Source organism: Ostrinia furnacalis, unplaced genomic scaffold (assembly GCF_004193835.3).
Source record: "Ostrinia furnacalis isolate ACB-3 unplaced genomic scaffold, ASM419383v2 OfSCF1376, whole genome shotgun sequence".
Classification (NCBI taxonomy): domain Eukaryota; kingdom Metazoa; phylum Arthropoda; class Insecta; order Lepidoptera; family Crambidae; genus Ostrinia; species Ostrinia furnacalis.
The window spans coordinates 466,736-487,670 of record NW_021131615.1 but is presented as its reverse complement, the minus strand read 5'-3'; the positions used below and the strand labels follow the sequence as shown (position 1 = coordinate 487,670).

The 20,935-nt window shown below is 35.0% G+C and overlaps 1 protein-coding gene and 1 long non-coding RNA gene across 4 annotated transcripts in view; both read left to right on the top strand.

Annotated features, from left to right (window-relative positions):
* Window positions 1-20,935, top strand: part of LOC114352475 (KH domain-containing, RNA-binding, signal transduction-associated protein 2) — a 128,935-nt gene that overhangs the window by 12,281 nt on the left and 95,719 nt on the right. The window lies entirely within an intron of this gene.
* On the top strand, window positions 16,108-16,991 carry LOC114352477 (uncharacterized). The gene is made up of 2 exons (XR_003655861.1): window positions 16,108-16,144; window positions 16,466-16,991. It is a non-coding gene; the product is annotated as an uncharacterized LOC114352477 (long non-coding RNA).

Here is a 20,935-nt window from a genome sequence, read left to right as displayed (position 1 = left end):
CCGAATGGACGTCGGTGGCCAAATGTTTAAAATGACAAAACTGATTGAATTTGACTGACCGTCATTTACGGTCAAATTGGTCAAAAACTAGTCAAATTGTCATTTTCTGTCAGTTTGATTTGAAATGAAAATTATACTGTATCAAACCAGCTTTTGCCCACGACCTCGCCCGCCCGAAATTAAAGTAACAGATCATTATGATTATTAAAGTTTCGAAATCATTTAAGTAGTTTTTACTAAATTAAATCTACTAATAACAAAACAACACACATTTTTAACCTATTCCATTCACAAAGTATTTTGTTTGTCTAACTAAATAAAAAAATACAATCACAAAACTAGATAGAAATTCTAAGTAGGCAGATGTAATTAAACTGGGTACTGTAGGTGGGCAGCCCTATCGCATGTTGTCATACTGTGACGTACCGCGCGGCTGTTGACATTTATTTCAAAAATATGGCCGAGTTGGAATACTGTATAGATAGTATTACCGTGATATAGCCCTAAGGAGTTAATAATTGTTAGCCAATTCTATTTATTTGATAGATTGCTTAGTTTTAAGAAACCTTTGTATTAAATTTTGTAGAAAATAAAACTTAGTCGCTTTTAAATTTATCAGTCCCAAAAAGCACCTGTTCCAAAATAACCACCTCTGTGGTCTAGTGGCAAGACCACCTGCTTCAGACGCAGAGGTCCCGGGTTCGATTCCTAGTGGGGGCAGATTTTTCTGTTGGGTTTGGTTGGTGGTAGGGCTTGTTCTAAGTCCGCCTGGCTAGCTACCACCATCTTACCTATGTCTGTCGCCATAACAACAATGTTAACAGCATTGTTGTGTTCCGGCAGTAAGAGGTAAGATAGCCAGTTCCTCCGTGGTTGAGGATTCAGGGTGAAGCTCGCTTCCACCTTCGGCTTGATCGTCACTTTCCATCAGGTGAGATACAGGCCAAGAGCTTCCTCGTTGTGGATAAAAAAAAGCTGTTACCTACAAGTGCATAAAATGCTAAAGTTTATTTTACAGCTTGATGCGCCATCTTTACAAAACACACCATAATTTTATTCCTGCCTTTTCCGCAGAATATTTAAATGAAAACAGATGGTGGAAACCACTTTTGCATCAAAATCAAAGAAAGAGTAAGTGCCTACTTACATTTCTAATGCAAATGACTGCCGCCTGGCTTTGGTCGGGCTTCAAAACGATCTAAGCACTTATTAACATAACCTAAAGTAGATGAAAAGATGTTCTCTGTATTGTATACAATTATTTGACAGGTGTTTTTCTAAAATTTATTTATTTATCTCTATCAAATCTTAAATTTAAAAATCTTGTAACTAAGTGTCCTTTTTGGCAATATGTTTTTGTAAATACTAAAGAATTTTTTACCCCAAATTCGCTAATTTGTAAAGCAACAACTCACATTGCAAAATTATTAAAACATCAGAGGGCCTAGTGTGAGTTTTTATAAAACGCGCTCACTAGTGAGCGCGTCAAAAAATGACATTGAATGTATGACGGATTGTACAGTGCCTTTCTTGGAGACTTTCAAAAAATAAAATTTTCATACATTTTTTTCACTCAGCCCAAAAACTCACACTCAGCCCACTGGTTCACTTTAACTTATTAAACTCCAATATTTAAGTTAAGTACATTCTTCCATAAATTACAGAATAGACTCATTCAGAAAAAAGTACCTGTCATACTCATTTCTGCAATTGGATAGAGACAGTATGATGTTAATGAAACTCTAGACGTTGCTTTTAAAATTCTCATAATTTAAATTAAAACAACCTTTTGTGAGTCGTATTTATAATCCGCATCACGAATATTTTTACAAGAAAATCCTTATCAAAAATTCTTATTTTAAAAATCGTGCAATAGGATGGGCTTATGAATAATCTCTTAAGTTGCCATCTTTAGAAGCGATTTATACTTGGAAAATTTGTTATATTTATCAGTTAAAATTCGTTACTTATTGGGCATAGTCTTAATAAGTTAACGTTTTAAACAATTTTGCTCACGCATCTGTTAATTTGTAAAACATACTTTACAATATTGTAAATATCGATCAACTTAGATTAGATTTCACGATAGCTTGAACTCAATTGATGTCCTACTTTACGAGTATCTAATCCAATAAACTAAATGCAACTTAATCGAACAGATACTTATCTAAAGACTACTTTATAAAACAATGTTGCTTTTTCTAGAGTCTATTACTTCAATATTGAGCAAACAATTTACTAAGTAATTCTATGACATTAAGTTTGCCCTATGCACTAGTACTAGCACATCAAATTCAAATAGTTTATTCAGTGCATAGGCCCTTTCCAGGGCAGTTATACACGTCCCAAATATAGCTTGCCCTACCACCACTTCGGGACAACATTTGGGCTGGTGCTGAGAAGAAGTGGTGAAAGAAACTCGGACCCTTTGCCAGTCAGCCAATCAAGTACCCACTAGGTGGACTGACGATCTGGTGAAGGTCCTGAGATATACCTGGATGATAAGCACATGTTATGGAAAACATTGGGGGAGACCTTTGCATCATGTCGATGATATTAAAGTAAGCATCATGGTATCCTAAATTTGTTTTAATAGATTCTATTCCCAAACAACAATGTATAGTTTGATGTGTAGTGTAGACTGGATTTAAATAAATAGTGACATTTATTATAAGCGCCAGAGCAAATTAGATATCTCTTGCATAATACTGACACGCTGTAATTCGCCAATTAGCGCGTGCTATTCAAGTGACGTCATCACACGGGTGAGTGCAGCGTCACAGCTATAATATAAAAGCAAGTCCACAAGAAAATTCTCTGATATTTGAAGTAAGTGTTAAGTGATAAAAATTCAAATCTGAACTTTTCAGGGGGTTTATTCTATTACCTACTTTACTTTACTGATATTATAAAGAGGAAAGATTTGATTGTTTGTTTGCTTGTATTGAATAGGCTCCGAAACTACTCTTTCACCATCATAATTCTACAGTTTTTCTGACAAACATAGGCATTTTTTGTTAAATTTGTTTTTTTTTTGTCAAATACTTATATGAAGTGTTCACTTCGATACCAATTCAGTGCCTCAGGCCTGGCTGATCAATTTTATCTGTGTCATTATGCAAATAATGCTCCAAATAATTCAATGCATGGGTTAATTTCGACGACACTAATGTCCGGGACTCGAATCCGCGTTAATCAACGCTGGTATATCGAGCACTCTATAATACGTGTTCGTTAACCCATAATAAGTATGTAGGATATGCAGCCACCGTAATTTGAACTTTAACCCCTTGTCTTAAGGTTCAAAATGGAAAATTTGACTTGTTGGTGGAATGCGTCCGATTAAATGGATTACCGTTAAATAAAGTATCTGTCAATTGCGAATATCAAAACACTCGGATAAAATAGATACGAGATAATTGAGTTACGATAGCGATAAAATATATCGGTGAGTTAAATTTTATGTGCAATGAAACTGGGAAACATGAACTATAAATTGCGTCAGTTCAACTAATATTTTAAATGTGAAAGTCTGAGTTGATGCAGAATGGATGTTTGTTACTCTTTTACTTTTACTGAACCGATTTAGATGAGATTTGGTATAAAGATAGAAGACAACTTCAATTACTAAATTAACACTAAATAAAGTACATTTATTTGACTCATTTAGATGAAGTGCTTCAAAGAGTACAAAATAGTTTCATTATTATTTTTGCATACAAAATTAAAATCAAAAATCTCATCAATGTTTTTTTTTTATTTTGTATATCTATAATTTTTTTGTATGTCCTATACTCATAAATTTTGAGTAGACATCATAACTAAATTGGTTCCAAACGACTTGTACTATAATCCTTTGCAAAGCTTCATTACAATGACTACTTGATGATCGCATCGCGCCGCGTTGCCCCGATTGTCCTTCACATAGGACATCGGGTTGCCAACGTGATACAGGCTATATTAATTAAAATATAATGTTTCCGTCGAACTGGCCCTACAGCCGGCTACTGACCTCTTTATGAATAAACGAGCAGCTGTCAACGGCCGAAAACTCAAGCATTGATGAATAAATTAAGGACTGGATTAGGAATACGGGCGTTTTCTGGGAAATTGGAGGGGCGGAGTAGGTAACTCTATTTTTTTAGGGTAAAAGTAGAGTGTAATTAGTCCTTTAATTTTTAATAAATAATATTTTTTAAAACAAAATATGGCTTGATAATAATAGAGTTAGATTGCTCAATATTGATTAGAGGTCCTGAATTCGATTTCTAGAAGAGACATGCAAAATCTACATAATATTATAATGAGTTTCTTAGTATTGATGGATGTTTGTAGTTACAAACATTTGTAGAGCAGTAGCTCTTTCACGCAAAAACTATCAAATTAATGTTGATGAAAGTTAACAGTATTATTGTTCATACATCAGAATAAATACTTATAAGCTAACAGATATTTCTACGACAAACTAAGTTTTCATCATCATCATCATCATCATTTCAGCCATAGTACGTCCACTGCTGAACATAGGCCTCCCCCAATGCTTTCCACGTTGATCGATTGGTAGCGGCCTGCGTCCAGCGCTTGCCTGCTACCTTTACGATGTCGTCGGTCCACCTTGCAGGTAACTAAGTTTTACACCGGTGAAACCGAGGGAAAAAGCTAGTTATCTACACTAATATCATAAAGAGTTTGTTTGTTTGGTTGTAATGAATAGGCTCAAAAACTACTGGACCGTTTTTAAAAATTCCTTCACCATTCGAAAGCTACATTATCCACGAGTAACATAGGCAAAATTTTAATTTGGAAAAAAATAGGATTCCGTAAAATATGTAGATAATGTAGTCCACGCGCGAAAAGCCGCGGGCGGAAAGCTAGTTCACTATAAAATTCACAACGTGTCATTAAACATGAGCTACAAAGTAAAAGGTCTCATATTTGTGACAGTCTTCACAGTTGTCCCACCAGAATAGCCATGAAAACCACAATAATACGTAAATAACAGAAAATTAACTGTCTCGTGTCATGGTAGTGAAGTACAGACAAGTACAATTAATAGATACCACAAAAACAAAAATAAATTGATTACCTACTTGGCAATTTTGACTGACACTGAAAACCAGCGTCGTGGCCTTCCCCACCGTGGGCCACGGCATAATATGCTGAGTGGAGTCCCATTGCGATGGGCATCGCTGTTGCAACAGGGTGGCACTGCTCAGTTCACTTTTTATTTCTTTGTAATATTTATGTGCTATTTCTGTCTTTTTTTCGTATACTTTCTTTATTCTCTAAGTGATGTTCATCATGACCTGACCCAATAGTAATAAATATTTCTTTCTTTAAATTTTTGAAAGGTGTTTCAAAAGCCAACGTCTTGGATTTATCTACTGAGATGCTACGACACCATGCTGATCTTTCAAGGCCGCTACCCACCGGGCGATGTGGAAATCATTGTGGGAGATCTATGTCACAGTATATATATGAGCTAAAGCAGTGCGGAAACTTAGCCCTTTCGGCGAGTTAAATATCTACACTTCAACTGATTGTTAGGGTTGGCACTCTTAATCTTTATAAAATTAATAAGGTTCTGACTTCCTTATTTATTAAAACGTTTATTTAGGTTTTTTTAATTATCAAATACCTAATGGAATAAATTAATTGACTAAGTAGTTAACAAAAAAATAAAACGTTAATTAGGTTCTATAATGATCGAATACATAATCGAATAAATTGATTAAGTACTATTAGAGGCCGATAGAAGATATTCTATTCTCATAAATAAAATACCGGATACTTACTTTCACATAGCTATTGCCTCATTTTAAATACAGTTCATCACTTAGTACAAAAGCGTGCGGAGCAAATTACTTTATCAAATAGAACACATAAATTGTTAAAAAGCGTAATTACGTAATTTAAAAAGAACTATTACAAAATCAGATGTAAGCACTTTATTTAAAAAGCAATATTTAATCATTTTTACAATTATTCAGAATTATTACGAAGTTTAAAAAATGAAAGTTCTGGTTATGAAGATGCCGAGTTCAAGCAGCCGTATACTACGCAATACACTCGTGGCATGTTTTTAAAAATACAGCGGACAGTGCATGCAATAAAATTATTATTAAAAACACAACGCGCGCGACACCCGCGACGGATGGACTGCGAGGTTCGCTTAGAGCTCGTGTAAAGCGTGCGTCTGTGTGCGTGAGTCTGATTTCGAGCGTTTGTATGAAGCTTCCGTACTGTAAAGATGCTGAAAGGTATGTTGGCCATGTAGGTAATCAATAATAAAATTCTTAGGATAGTATAGGATTCTTCTTTTTTCTGTAATAGTAGGTATGTTTAATTTATCTGTCTTATGTTAAAATAGGTATGAATGAAGACATTGTAATAAAACAAGTTTTTTAATCCTAATTAGGTATATTTGAAATGTTATTTTTACAAAGGTAAAATAACAGTAATACTTACTTACCTACATACGTACTTCATTACAAATATTGAGATTAATTATTTTTTCACTAGACAGCAACCCTAACAGCGTAAGAAGAGTTCAGAGGCACGCGATAGAAAGAGACAAAACTTGTAGGTGAATAAAATTGTAGGTACGTAGTGCTGTGCGAGCTGAATTCCACTGTATCGCGTCGTAGCAAGACTTGCATTTATTTAAATCGTCTTGCGGAGTAATCCTTCTGTACCTGTACTATTACTTATTCTGTGCTCGTGTAAAGCGTGCGTCTGTGTACGTGAGTCTGATTTCGAGCGTTTGTATGAAGCTTCCGTACTGTTTGATTTATCTACTGTGTCTATGTTCAGCAGTGAACGTCTTGTGGCTGAGATAATGATAATGATGACCTTTGAAATGAATAACTAGTAAGTCCACCAAATTAGTAAAAAAGTGACACCATAAGCTTGTGTAAAGTGCATAAAAAAGTATATCAATGAGCTAGTGTTAAGTCACGTATTCATTAGGCAACATTTGTTGATAAACTGTTTATGACTAGTGTGAAACAAGTTTACCATAAACACAGGTTTCTGAAACTTGGCCGTCCACACTTGTCAGTTGTTGATAGGATGTCGCCCGAGGAGGTAGTGATGCTCGCTGCTGCTTACGTAATAATTCACAAGAGCATTAATCCAAAAAAAAAAAAGAAGGAAAGGTGGTGGATTCGAAACTATCTGTTGAATAGAAGTTATGTATTTAATGACCTCCGCGGATCTGATGGGTCATTTCAGAACTTCATCAGGATGTCACCAACTTTTCCACTTCTTTTTGCGACATATGCAATTCTGCAGCAATGTCGGTCCAAGCATCATTTTTTTTTTATTTATCTTTATAGTCTTTATTTGAAGCGTCCCAAAGAATAGGTACTACGTTGGTGATAAAGCTCTATGAGCATCGAAATTTGGTTGTTGGACCACACTACCTCCATGATTATAAACTCGCGCAACACACGTCCACACCTGTTGACTTCTGTCTATAAACTAGATGTTTCGTCTTGCTCTCCACTCATAGCGGAGAGCACGGCAACATGTAACATAAACAATGTTTCATCACCTATGTTTATGAACTGTTTATAAACTGTTTACAGAGATGATGAACATTTACATTCTGAAACATTGTTTATGAACAGTTTATAAACAGTGTTTATCAACAAATGTCGCCTAATGAGTACATGGCTTTAACTACCACATATTTTATTATGTCCAACTTTTCTTTGACTCTTTAGTGTAATAATGTTTCACTGTAAGATCCTAAAATCTCTTTATTGCTGTCCTTAAAACTATACTTTTTGACGTCTATGTTCTACATGGTCTGCGCTGTAAAACCATAGGTATATGCACCATCTGGCCTATTATTGTTCAGCCCATTATAGCGCAGGTTTATGGCGGTCCCATGAGCAGGAATAAATAACAGAATGGTGTATGTATGATAATATTTAGAATATTTAGTACACTGTCTTTCTGTTTATAATATGTCAGTGTTTCTCTATCTTGGATCCAAGGAACCCCGGGAGTCGACTTCAAGAAATAACAAAAAGAACTAAGATTTTTTCAGATAAATTTTACGTAAGTAACTTTTACTATTTCAGGATTTTGTTTTGGCTAAAATCAAGTTTTTTATACGTTTTGTAATATTTAACGTAAACTACACTCGCGAGCAAAAGTATGGAATCACTTACATGAAGTTGTTTCCACGCGATCTTGTGTACTAACGAATTTGTTAGTAACAAAAAAAGTAACACCATTTTAAAGACTAAACTTTTAACTTTAAATTGATACCAAATTCATTTAAATCACACCAGTATTTAAAAAGATATCTATGCTGATGTAAAGAAGTAAGGAAAAGGACATGAATCAACTGTTTGATACGTCGCGAGTTGCGGCCTATTTACCCCTATGAAAGCACGTGTATTCGGATTATTGCTTTCACACGTTGATCCATACACATCTCGGCTTCTTTTGACACTTTACCTGAGACTCTACATCTTCAGAAGCAGCACAAATCGTTGCACTATTGCAAGAAGGGCTCAGCCAGCGGGCTGTCGCACGTCAGCTCCACATAAGCCAGTCTTGGGTTTCTAAAGTTTTAAGACGCTTTCAGGAGACTGGTGGCTTTATTCCGAGACCTAGTTCTGAACAGCGCCGGTGCACATCGCAGAAGGATGACCATTTTTTCATGTCAAACTCTCTATGAAATCGTTATTTGACTGATATCGACGTCCAGCAAGAGCTCAGAAATGTTAGTGTGCGCTAACGCGAGTGGACAGTTCGTCTAAGATATGAGCAATAGAATTTGACTCCAAAAAGGTCTGCCACGGGCTCGAAACTGACGGCAAGTCACCGACTAGCACGCTTTCAATTAGCTCGCACTTATTTTGATGGGAAGGCGAGTAATGGAGGCGAGTTTTGTTCTCCAATGAATGCAGACTGTGTTTGCAGTGCAGCAGACGAAGAGGTCGGGTCTATAGGCGGCCTGGGGAGCGATTTGTGCAGTGCTGGTTCGCTGAAACAGTGGCTAATGAGGGTGGCTTGCTCGACTTCCCATCGAGATGTGTACGAGAAAATTGAAAGCGTGCTTATCGGTGACCTGCCGTCAGTTTCGAGCCTGTGGCAGGCCTTTTTGGAGTCAAATTCTATTGCTTATATCTTAGACGAACTGTCCACTCGCTAATAGCTATCCTACAAACATTTTTGAGCTCTTGCTGGACGTTGATACCAGTCAAATGACGATTTCATAGAGAGGTTGACATGAAAAAACGGTCATCCCTCTGCGATGTGCACCGGCGCTGTTCAGAACTTGGTCTCGGGACAAAGCCACCAGTCTCCCGAAAGCGTCTTAAAACTTTCGAAACCCAGGACTGGCTTATGTGGAGCTGACGTGCGACAGCCCGCTGGCTGAGCCCTTCTTGCAATAGTGCAACGATTTGTGCTGCTTCTGAAGGTGTAGATTCCCAGGTAAAGTGTCAAAAGAAGCGGAGATGTGTATGGATCAACGTGTGAAAGCAAAAATCCGAAAATACGTGCTTTTATAGGGGGTAAATAGGCCGCACCTCGCGACGTATCAAACAGTTGATACATGTATTTTTCCTTACTTCTTCACATGAGCCGGGATATCTTTTTAAATACTGGTGTGATTTAAATGAATTTGGTATCAATTTAAAGTTAAAAGTTTAGTCTTTAAAATGGTGTCACTTTTTTTGTTACTAACAAATTCGTTAGTACACAAGATGGCGTGGAAACAACTTCATGTAAGTGATTCCATAGTTTTGCTCGCGAGTGTAGTATAGCTATAGATTGACAAAGTGTCCACAAGTGCTGTCAAGCCCTGACCTAAGCGTAGCAGACCTCACAGAATCTGCAATTATAATACATTTAAATTAAACCCATCTGAAAACAATTTCGAGAGCCCTTCGTCTGTATTTATTCACTTTGTTTTATTGCAAAGACAGACACAAAGGTTATTTTTGTAGTTCTACCACCTAATTTAATTAACACCTTAAGGTGAGAATAATAATAGTAAAGTACCATTCTATAATGTCTTTAATTCGCTTAAAACAACTTGTGAAATATACTACTTTAAATACGAAGCCAGCCGGCAAAATAATATTATGACAAAATTTAATAAAACACCACGAAAAGTAACTAATTGTATATACGAGTAACTCAAAGGTGACTGACTGACTGACTGACATAGTGATCTATCAACGCACAGCCCAAACCACTGGACGGATCGGGCTGAAATTTGGCATGCAGTTAGATGTTTTGACGTAGGCATCCGCTAAGAAAGGATTTTACGAAACTCCACCCCTAAGGGGGTAAAACGGGATCCACGCGTACGAAGTCGCGGGCGGCCCCTTGTCAGAAATAATGTTGGATTCTAATGGTGAAAGATCTTTTTCAAATCGGTCCAGTAGTTTTGGAGCCTATTCAATACGAACAAACAACCAACTTTCCTCTTTAAAATATTAGTGTAGATTTTACCTCAAAAAACCATGAAATCATGTAAATCTACTACTGAACTCAACCCATCATTTTGGTACAACAAAAAAAGCAAAAACAACTTTTGATTGACTCGCGCCATGAAGGGTGCAGTCAGCCAGCAAATTGTTCGGCGTCCTTCGGCACCGCACAATGTATGGAAGTCAAATATTTGTATGACTTCATGAATTATTCGTTGTATGAGGGTTTTTGCACATTCAGGAATAATGGGTCAATATGGATGAATGTATACTTTATGTAGGTACATTGTTATGGAGCCAAAGTTTAATCAACATAATTTGATTGTGTAAAATTTTGTTGGTTGCCCCTGGCATATTTATTTCCCATAGAATTGCAAAACATCACAGCAGTGGACAAGTTTCCAATCTTGAAAATATAAGTAAAACTAATAATAATTGTGAAAGAATCATGAAAATATCTCTACAAATACAAAAGTTACAGGGCCCTAAATATAATGTTTTCAACATCACGAAACTTCTCCATTGCAACAACTATAAGTACACATTCTAAATGGAGTAAAAACTGTATTTACAACAATTAATCTTATGATATCATCAATTATTACTGTAATATTAACTTAAAAGTTGTTAAACTCGTCTGACCGCTCCTCAAAACGTTCAAGCCTTTGAAATATTTCAATTAAATTAATTGCGCCATTTTGTTACGTAATTACGTTATCAAGGTGACATTTGTCTCCGCGACAAAGTGAGGGTAGTAAAATAATGGATTGGCGATAAATCTGAAAGGATGCTCATGATCCACTGATCGATCCTTAATTAATATTTTATGAGAGGATCGAATTAATCCTGGATTTTGTGGACAATGTGAATTTTAGAGTTGTTATAAAGCACATTTAGTCGGCCGTTTGGTGTAGTGGTTCGGAACGGACTACTATGCCGAAAGGTCCCGGATTCGATTCCCGGCCGGGCAGAAATTGAAATTATGAATTTAATTTATGTGATGGGTCTGGGTGTTCCTATGTATAATATGTATGTATTTACAAAAAAAAATGTAAGTATGTTTATATCCGTTGTCTAATACCCATAGTACAAGCTTTGCTTAGTTTGGGACTAGAAGCATAGTGTAAAATGTCCAAGGATATTTACATTCCCTATCTCTAAATAATCTATATAAAATAACATCTAATTTTATTATTCTATACAAAATAATAAATAATCTGTACCTATAAAAGCGAAAGGTCTGACTGACTGTCTGACTGACTGGCTCACTCACTCATCAAGAAATCTCAGAAACTACAAGTGCTAGAAGTCTCAAATTTTGCACGTTTTCCTTTTAGAAAGTAGGTGCTCACTAAGACGGGATTTTGCAAAATTCAAACCCTATGGGGGTAAAACGGGATCCACGCTTACGAAGTCGCGGGCAGCCACTAAAGCCTGGTCCGTGAGCACGTAGAATTTTGTCCAATGACCCCAAGCTACCCATCCTTATCGCTCGCGCGTAATTATATTGCTGTCGCGACTGTGCGACGGGCGCCCGCAGTGAGTGTGTGAGTGTTGGGGTCATTGGACAAAATTCTACGTGCTCACGGACCAGGCTTTAGTAATATAAATAACTTTCTTGTTACACCAATGTGTACTTAGGTAGAGACTGCTTTATTTTTCTTTATGAAACTCTCTCTGATCTACGTTTGAAACGAAACTCCTCTTAAAATACATACCAAGTATTTTTGTTTTCTTAATACAAACTTATTCTTTCGCATAAACTTTTCAGTATCAGCGAAACCCTATGACTTCTGAGTTTTCGTATGCGAAGCTTTCTTCAAACTTTTGGTATCTCTAAGCTAAGTCAACAAACGGTACCGTGCGAGTTCATAAACTTCATAATTTAGAATTTTAAAAAGAAACCTCAGGTTTCTTTTTCTGGAGTTTCTATTTTTGTTTCAAACTTTCTTATCTTTGGTTTTGGTAGTTTTGTTCTGTTAAAATAAAGTTATCTTTTAAATACAAATTAATCTAAATGTTTTTGGAGACTGTTCATTAACAATTAATTATTTACTCGAATATTACGTAATTTATTATTCCTCAAAAGTTTGTAATAGTTGATAGATGTTACTCATTCGTGCAACAAATACTGATTTTGATGAAACTTTTTAATAATTAAAACTTAATAATTATGTAGAAGTCTAAAATTACAAATGCAAGCAGGCGATGAAAAGGGCAGAAAAAAGCCTTCTATGTGCTACTGATACGTTCATATAAATAAAATATTAAAATGAAAAAACTTCCTCAGTTTCAATAAAATAGAATCCAGTGTAATACCTACCTATATACCTAAACCTATTCTTGTCAGATAATTCATAATTTTCACGTTAACCTTGAACCAACCAGACGCGTAGTAAATATTATCTTTAGGTATGGCACCGACATCAAACGAATAAAGAAGTGGTACTTAAATAGATATCCTTTGATATCTGATATAAGGTACACCACGTTTTAGTTTCTATTAACTAAGCTAAATGGGAAAATGATTATTGATGAAATGTTCATTGCTTTTTCACCCACTCTTTTAAAACAAATGAATTAGGAAACTAGCGTTTATTCGTTCGTTTCATCCGAATGACATCCACTGCTGGACAAAGGTCTCCCCCAAGGATTTTACTCCACTTCCACTGTAAAATACTAATAATCCTCTTAAAAATTTACAGTCAATACCTAACAATAGGGTTAGAAAGAAAGAAATGTATTATTTTTCTATAATAACTATAAAAAGACATAGATTACACTAATATGTAAAAGAGCTTTTTAAAAGCCTACGATAACTTGCAAAATAAATGAATTTTAGTTTAATTACATCTCACCAAATTGGTTCATTTTAATTCCGAATTTATTACACAACACTGAAAATATTCAAAGAAATATTTTTCAGCTTATATGAGAGCTATAAAAATCAGTGTAAATTATTTCGCAACTAATTTTATACGAAGACAAAACATACATTCAACAAAACATTAAAATCACTGCTCGTTCCTCGGCATTATTTATAATCCCGCCATAACAATATATTATTTGTGTACAGTCGACAACAAATAACATTGATACCCTTTTGTTCCATTATAGTACAGCTAAAATGGTGCCACTTTTTTTGTTACTAACAAATTCGTTAGTAGGTACACAAGATCGTGTGGAAACAACTTTATGTAAGTGATTCCATACTTTTGCTCGCGAGTGTATTTCATTATTCCTTTTTACGAAAAAAACCCTTAAAGAGTCTCAATCTCAATAAAACTAAATTAATGCTTAAAGACATAAAAACAAATCTTCAGAAGCTTATACCCTTAAGATGAATGATAGCGGTCAGTTGTGTCCGACGTTAATTGCCGTGATTTTACGAGCCCCCGGTCATCAGGCCTCTGTGATGTCATTAACCAGCCTATTATCAGTTTATAGCCGTCACAGGGACTGACGTGACGTAATTGGGCCAGAACTGAAGCTTTTTTCAGCTAATGACCTGGATTTACAATAGAAAAGACATTTGAGAGCAAAAGATTCTGTTTTTTTTATATATCAGGCGGTAACATAGAAGTCAATTATTTTCTGCACATAAATGACTTCTATATTACCACCTTTAAATAAAGCACTTTTAGAATATTATTGTTATCTAGCTTTGGTCCGCGGCTTCGTCTGCGTCAATTTCGATCTGTCACAGAAAATCTCAGGATAAAAACTATCCTTTGTTTTATAGCCTGNTTGATGGTATAGTATCTTTAATAATATTTTTCGTTAATTTATGAAAATATCAAATTAGCCCGTAATCCTGGATCCTGATACATAAATTTAGCCTATTAATTTAACACATGTACGACTGTACTCAGTGTTGCACTATCAAATGCAATTGAAGCGCCTCTGTGCCAGGGTTTTTATGTTCCTGGTCAGGCTATACCTTAGTTCTCAAACTACCTCTATCTCAAACATAAAAATCTGTTCAGTATTTTTTTGCATAGAAGAGTAACAAACATCCATCAATGAATCCTCATAAGAATTTATTAATTTGCACAGCGTGCTATGGAGAGGGCTATGCTCGGTGTTTCTTTACGAGATCGAATCAGAAATGAGGATATCCGTAAACGAACTAAAGTCGCTGACATATCCCGACGGATTAACGAGCTGAAGTGGCATCATAGTACGCAGGACTGACCGTCTACTTTATGCTTATTTAAAATGCAGCATTTCACCGTATATCTGAATTCACAATTTAAAAACTTTTCCCCACATCCTGTATACCGCAGTCCCGATCCTAGTTTTACGGCTTGCTCCTGTAAACTACGGGATGGTTGTAAAACTTTATAGTCATCTACCCTGGGGGCATTTGGTGGAATTAGATGCCAATCCACCATGCAGGGTTGGCTTTGTTCTTTGGCGGTCGAATTCGTTTATGTTGACAATGACATGATGTACCTAGTTTGGAATACACAATAACTTTTTTTGGTACGAGTAAGTACAATGCAAAAGTAGTTATATTTAGGCGACAGTTATTCTAGTAGACCAAAGTTCTCAGTATCGAACTGAGGGCCTTGTGTGAGTTTTCATCAAAAAATGACATTATATGTATGACGGATTGTACAGCGCCCCTAGCGGAAAACGTTCAAAAACTAAAATTTTGATACATTTTTTAAACGCGCTTACTTGTGAGCGCATATTTTGATGTATACTCACACTCAGCCCACAGCTGATTTGTATTTATTTTGAGGAACGCTAGTTCTCTATAGTCCGCTGGACTATTATGGAAAATCGAAGTAGGTTCACCATAATAAGGACAAAGACAAAAGTAGTTTTAGGGTGAACAGGAATATTATTGTTTAATGATTACGACTTTCTAGTACCAAACCTTTTAAAAACACTGTGTCAAAGCTCGACACAATCTGAAGCATAGAATAGATTCAAGATTTAATATGTAATTATACTTTTTAATCCAGGTTTGGACTTAATTTTGTGTAGCCCTTGAGGTCGTATAGTTATTATGTAACATTCTTTGCGTTTATTACGTATTTTCCTCATCTTCTTTGTTTCTCACAAATTCAATAAAAAATATGCCTACCCTGAGACGAATAAATCACACAGCGTATACGTTCCCTTGCACCTGAAATAAAGCATCACATATTTATTTGCTGAAAACAGGATTCTCCGACAAGAAGGGTATTATTAGGGGGAAACTCGGCAATTTCCCAAGTTCTCCATAATAAAGTGGGCATTCTAATATCAGAGCCGCTTTTGTGGAACCTACATTGGAAGATTCCAGTAGGATGATATGAATTGTAGGGTTGAATGAAATACTTTATGTATTTGTCTTTAGGAATCTTTCTATGTATTCTCTAGCTTTTGCACACATCGCCCATTTGCGACGACACTGTGACATCTCGACATATACGATTTTTTGTTTTACCGAAATTCTGAACCGCGATCTTGCGTTCTTTTATCTCCAAAAACAGGGTATTTGTTACTCCAAAAACAACAATACTATGAGAGAAAGAGACAAAATATTACGTTATAGCGCTGGCTCGTTCGGCGATCTAGTTGGCTTCGACACTGTGACAGTTCAGTTGCCACCTGCGCTTTGAGATGTGAGGTGCTCTTCGTTTTTAAGAAAAACGTGACATCTCGAGGATACCGCGGTATTGATGACAAAGGTAAGTTTTTAAAATATTTTTATTTTATTCGACAATGTGGCACGTCATACTTATCACAGTGTTCTTCTAAAACAAAAAGCAAAGTAAAAGATAAATTATTTATATGTCACGTTATTCTTGTAAGAAAATCGAAGTATCATCGGGACATCTTAACTAATAACGTTGTAGATGATGAAAATTTTTCCTATATTGGAAATATGTTGTAGGTCATTTGTTGATGTTCTGTTATTGCAGAATACATGTTATTGAAATTGAATGGTATATCTACTTGTCACGTTGTATACGCTAAACAGTAATACTAAACTCCAGATATCATTACAGATGGGGACTAGCAATGCAAAAAAGCAAAGGTTAACATTTGTGGCGATGCACTGCCTGAAGGAATTCCACAACCTAATCCGACAACATGACTAACAGCGCTATGCGAGCGCTGTGAAAGGGTCTCTTTGAGCTACAATAACTTCGGAACTAATATGAGTAGATATAGACTGATAAACATACATTCGTTTTGAAGAATAGTTCAAATACTATAAATACAGTGCAAATAAAACATACTTATACGACTGTCTGTTTTTACAGACACAACAAGCAAAATATTTTATATTATCATACAATAGCCTTAGATTAGCTTAATCTAAGACGATAGCTAACAAAATTATCTATTAGTAGAAGTACGCTAGAATAGCAATGCGTTGGATGACCCCAGATATATATTTATTTATTATTATGTAATTATTCAATGTTACTTAGCTGTATTGGCTATGTTTTGCTTTCTGCAAAAAAAGGTATTTTAATGTTTTAATATAATTACAGATCATCAGCAATTGATGGAATTTTATCGCATCTAGCCCAAATTTACTTTGGCGGGCGCAACATTGTTTTGTATAATAATATTGCAATAGGTATAACTATTGCAGAAAAACTACGCCAATAAAATGGCTACATTATTTATAAAAATAATAGTGGTTGTTTTTTTTCACTATTAATACATTATTTAAATATCTTTTATAAATTTAATTTTAAAATATAAATAAATAATAAATAATAAGTATAAAAAATTAAAACACCCTAAAAGGTACCAAAATGTCGCTTTTTTGCCATTTTATGCGCCGGAGACGGCGATTTTTGCGTTGATAGTTTTAGGATTAAATTGTCATAACTAGTCTGTTAAAAAACATCTATTTACTAACCTAGTAGGTACCTACAATTTTTTTTTCTGCATACATACATACTTAGTACAGTTTCTCTTACTGTGTTTTTTTGTAGTAGTTTACAAGGTTTTACTTTTGAGAGTTTTTCGTTTATTTTGATAAGTATTAGGTTTTAGAATAAGAAAACTTAATGTGAACTTAAATATTGTATGTATACAACTGTCTGTCTACTTAGATAATATTTTTATAAGTGAAATTTAACATGGCAAAGCGAAATATTCGCCTGTTCCAATAATTACCTCATTTTTACTGATTGTAATGTTAGTAAAATAAAATAAAAAATTTCAAGATCAACGTTTTATCTAAATAATGACTTATATAAATATATTTTTTTATATCATCTACAACGTGACAACTGAACTTGCCATCTTCAAAATATTATTTTTTACTAGAATAACGTGATAAGTTGTCTCTTTTTTTTTCAATCGCTATAATTTCATCAATTTAGACGCAAAGTTATGTCTTACTATAAATATTTAAATTCATTAATAGTTAATCTTTAAACGTTTCATACACAATTAGGTAATCCTAACCTGATTTTAAGAGTTATGGTCATTCAAAAGTTTAAAAGTCGATTTCTGTAAAACCACTGTTTTTGATATATCACAGTGTCGTCGCAAATGGACGACATGTTTAAAATTAGTCTGTCAAAAATCGAGAAAGTAAATTACCTGCTTAAAATGATTACTAAAAGCAATAGAATGTATCTTGATAACTACATAGATCAATCATGATTTTCGCATACCTGCGTCTACAGTCAATTGAGGTTATTTGGATTTTTTATTTTCATTATTTATCACTAAGTAGGTAATTGAATTGTGTTGAGAGAATTAATTTACAGTTGATTGAACCAATACCAGACTATACGTTTCATTTCATTACATCACAATTTATGAGTAGGTATAGTTTGAACATTACATAGTTATTTCTGTTGTTATTTTAGAAGTTTTGTAGTACATACTTAGTTTTTAAAGGATTTTTCCTTTCTTTTCCTACGGTGTCATAGATTTAACAGTAATAACATTAATCCGTCTTCTTTTTAAGTAATATTCCAATCAATACTGCCCATAGATATCATCGAATACCTACAAACTATTTTTCCAACTTTACGTAAGTTCCTAAAATAATAATGATCTTACAAGGTTCGGAACCAAATCGGACTTCGGCATAAAACATTCATTTCCTTAATTTTGTATTTCAAGCCCAAGGCCAAGTTACTTAACACTCCACAGTGTAGTTAAACCCAGTAGTCTAAAGAGCTAATAATAATTAAAAGCTAGTAATTTGACATTAATACAGGGTATCTACTATCTACGCTATCTGACAAAAAAACTAATTTTAGTGATTACCGGTGAAATTAAATAGTTATGTCTATCTGAGATATGTAAAATTAAAAGGAGTAGAGAACTGAAAATCTTTCATTCTTAAAAACTTGAAAAAAATAATTTGGTTTAGCGGGAAGTGAATCCACGACCTTTTGCTTGCCTAGCGATTGTTTTGGCTGTTAAGCTATGGCTTATCATCAATTGATCCTAAGGCAATTTTCTTAGTACTTCCCTATTTGGAAAAATCATAGTTTCAGAGAGAAAATCTATTAGAATTTTTACGGGACTAGGTAACTTGGAAAAATCATAGTTTCAGCGACACACAGTTACATTTTTACGGGGATTATTCCCACATCTCGTTCCCACCGCTGCAACTCCTGTGTATCCAGGATCTATAGCCTGACCGCCTATAAAGACCCAACAGTGAAGGCCAATTTCGTCTACGAGAAAGTTAAACTGTCATTGGACCCGCAACGAAATTAATCAGAAGAAAATAGGAGCATCCGTGTAAAGTTGTTATACCGCATATATTTTTACTGTGGTATTACTTTTAACGCTCGCAAACGAAGATTTATCGTGGTAAATTGTTTCCCAACACAGAGCGACATTTAATATTTCCTGGAAATATGGTGCGTGGAAAAAATTTAGTTAGACCACTGGAGCTATGGTCTTTATACGGTAATGGTATTTGATATGAAAGAAATTATAGAGCCTTGCATGTGTGGGTGATGATTAACCTTTAGAATGGAGGAAAATCGAACCTTAACTTCGAACTCCTATGTTCTTCTGATGAATTTCGTTGCGGGTCCAATGACAGTGTAACTTTCCCCCGGGACAAACTTGACCTTCACTGGTTGGGTTTTTATTGGCGGTCTAGCTGTAGATCCTGGCTACACAGAAGTTGCAGCGGTGGGAACGAGAGGTGGGAATAGTCCCGTTAACAGCTTTATAAGTTTTGTTATAAGTCTAGTAACAATTTATCTTCTACTAGCTTTTACCCGCGGCTTCGACTGTGTGAAGTTATGTCACAGAAAGTTATCGCACTCGTGTCCCTGGAGCTTCCAAAAACCGGGATTAAAACTGTCCAATGTATCAAACTATTTCTGTGCCAAATATTAACCTGTTTCTATTTATTCAAACTATTTATATTATTCTAATTCTACTTTCTGGATCTCAAACTATTTCCATATCAAATTTCATCTAAATCGGTTCACTGGTTTAAGCATGAAAGAGTAACAAACATTCATATACATCCTCACAAACTTTGATAATATTGGTAGCAATAAATAATGTTTTAAATTTATTTATTATTCTGTCTACAACTTTTGAAGTGCTAAACTAATAAATAACTAACTATCCTACCAATTACCTAGACCTAAATTTAGACGATCTTTTACTAAAACTCTTGCTTTTAATACTTCGAATAATCCTAATTTCTAAGGATTTAATAACAATTCTTAACAAAAGAGAATTAGCCCTTAATAAAAAGCGGTCTAGAGTAAGATAACTCATTTTCATTTAATTTATAGTCTGTCTGAGACCGGATTATCTTTTGAGGACAGTAATCATCCTGAAAATAATGTTAAAGATTTTCTTATACCCAATTCTATACCTACTCTACTCAGGGAGATTCGGATATTGAACCCTTTTTAGTTTAACATTGATAAGTTTAATATGTTTCTACAGGGTGGAATTTTGTAATGCCACCTGAAGGGAAAGTACTCTTAATATTGTAGATAGCATTACAAAATTCCACCCTGTATACTTATCCATTTTAAGAAATTATCAAATTATCTCTCTAATGCCACGTAAAGGTAACAAGCAACCGAGACAAGCGATTTGCACAAGAGACGTGGTACCCACGAATACCTGCTCAACTCTCACTTATTACAAAAAATTAGAGGGGCATTTATTGCTAAACTAGCGGCCGCCCGCGACTTCGTACACGTGGATCCCGTTTTACCCCCTTAGGGGTTGAATTTTGCAAAATCCCGTCTTAGTGAGCACCTACGTTCTAAAAGGAATCCCCATGCAAAAGGATAGTGCCAGGGTCTGGACCAAGTGCTGCCCAGAATCAACCCATAGTGCATTTTGTTCCTCAGACCAATACTAATGTGTAAACCGAAGCGCACTGCAATCTATCCCTGGAGTTAAGAGAAAAAAAGAGTTTTGTTTTGAAATATTTACATACAAAATATCATCGATATATACGTACTACGCATAAGATTTCGTGATTTTGGCATTAAATAACACTC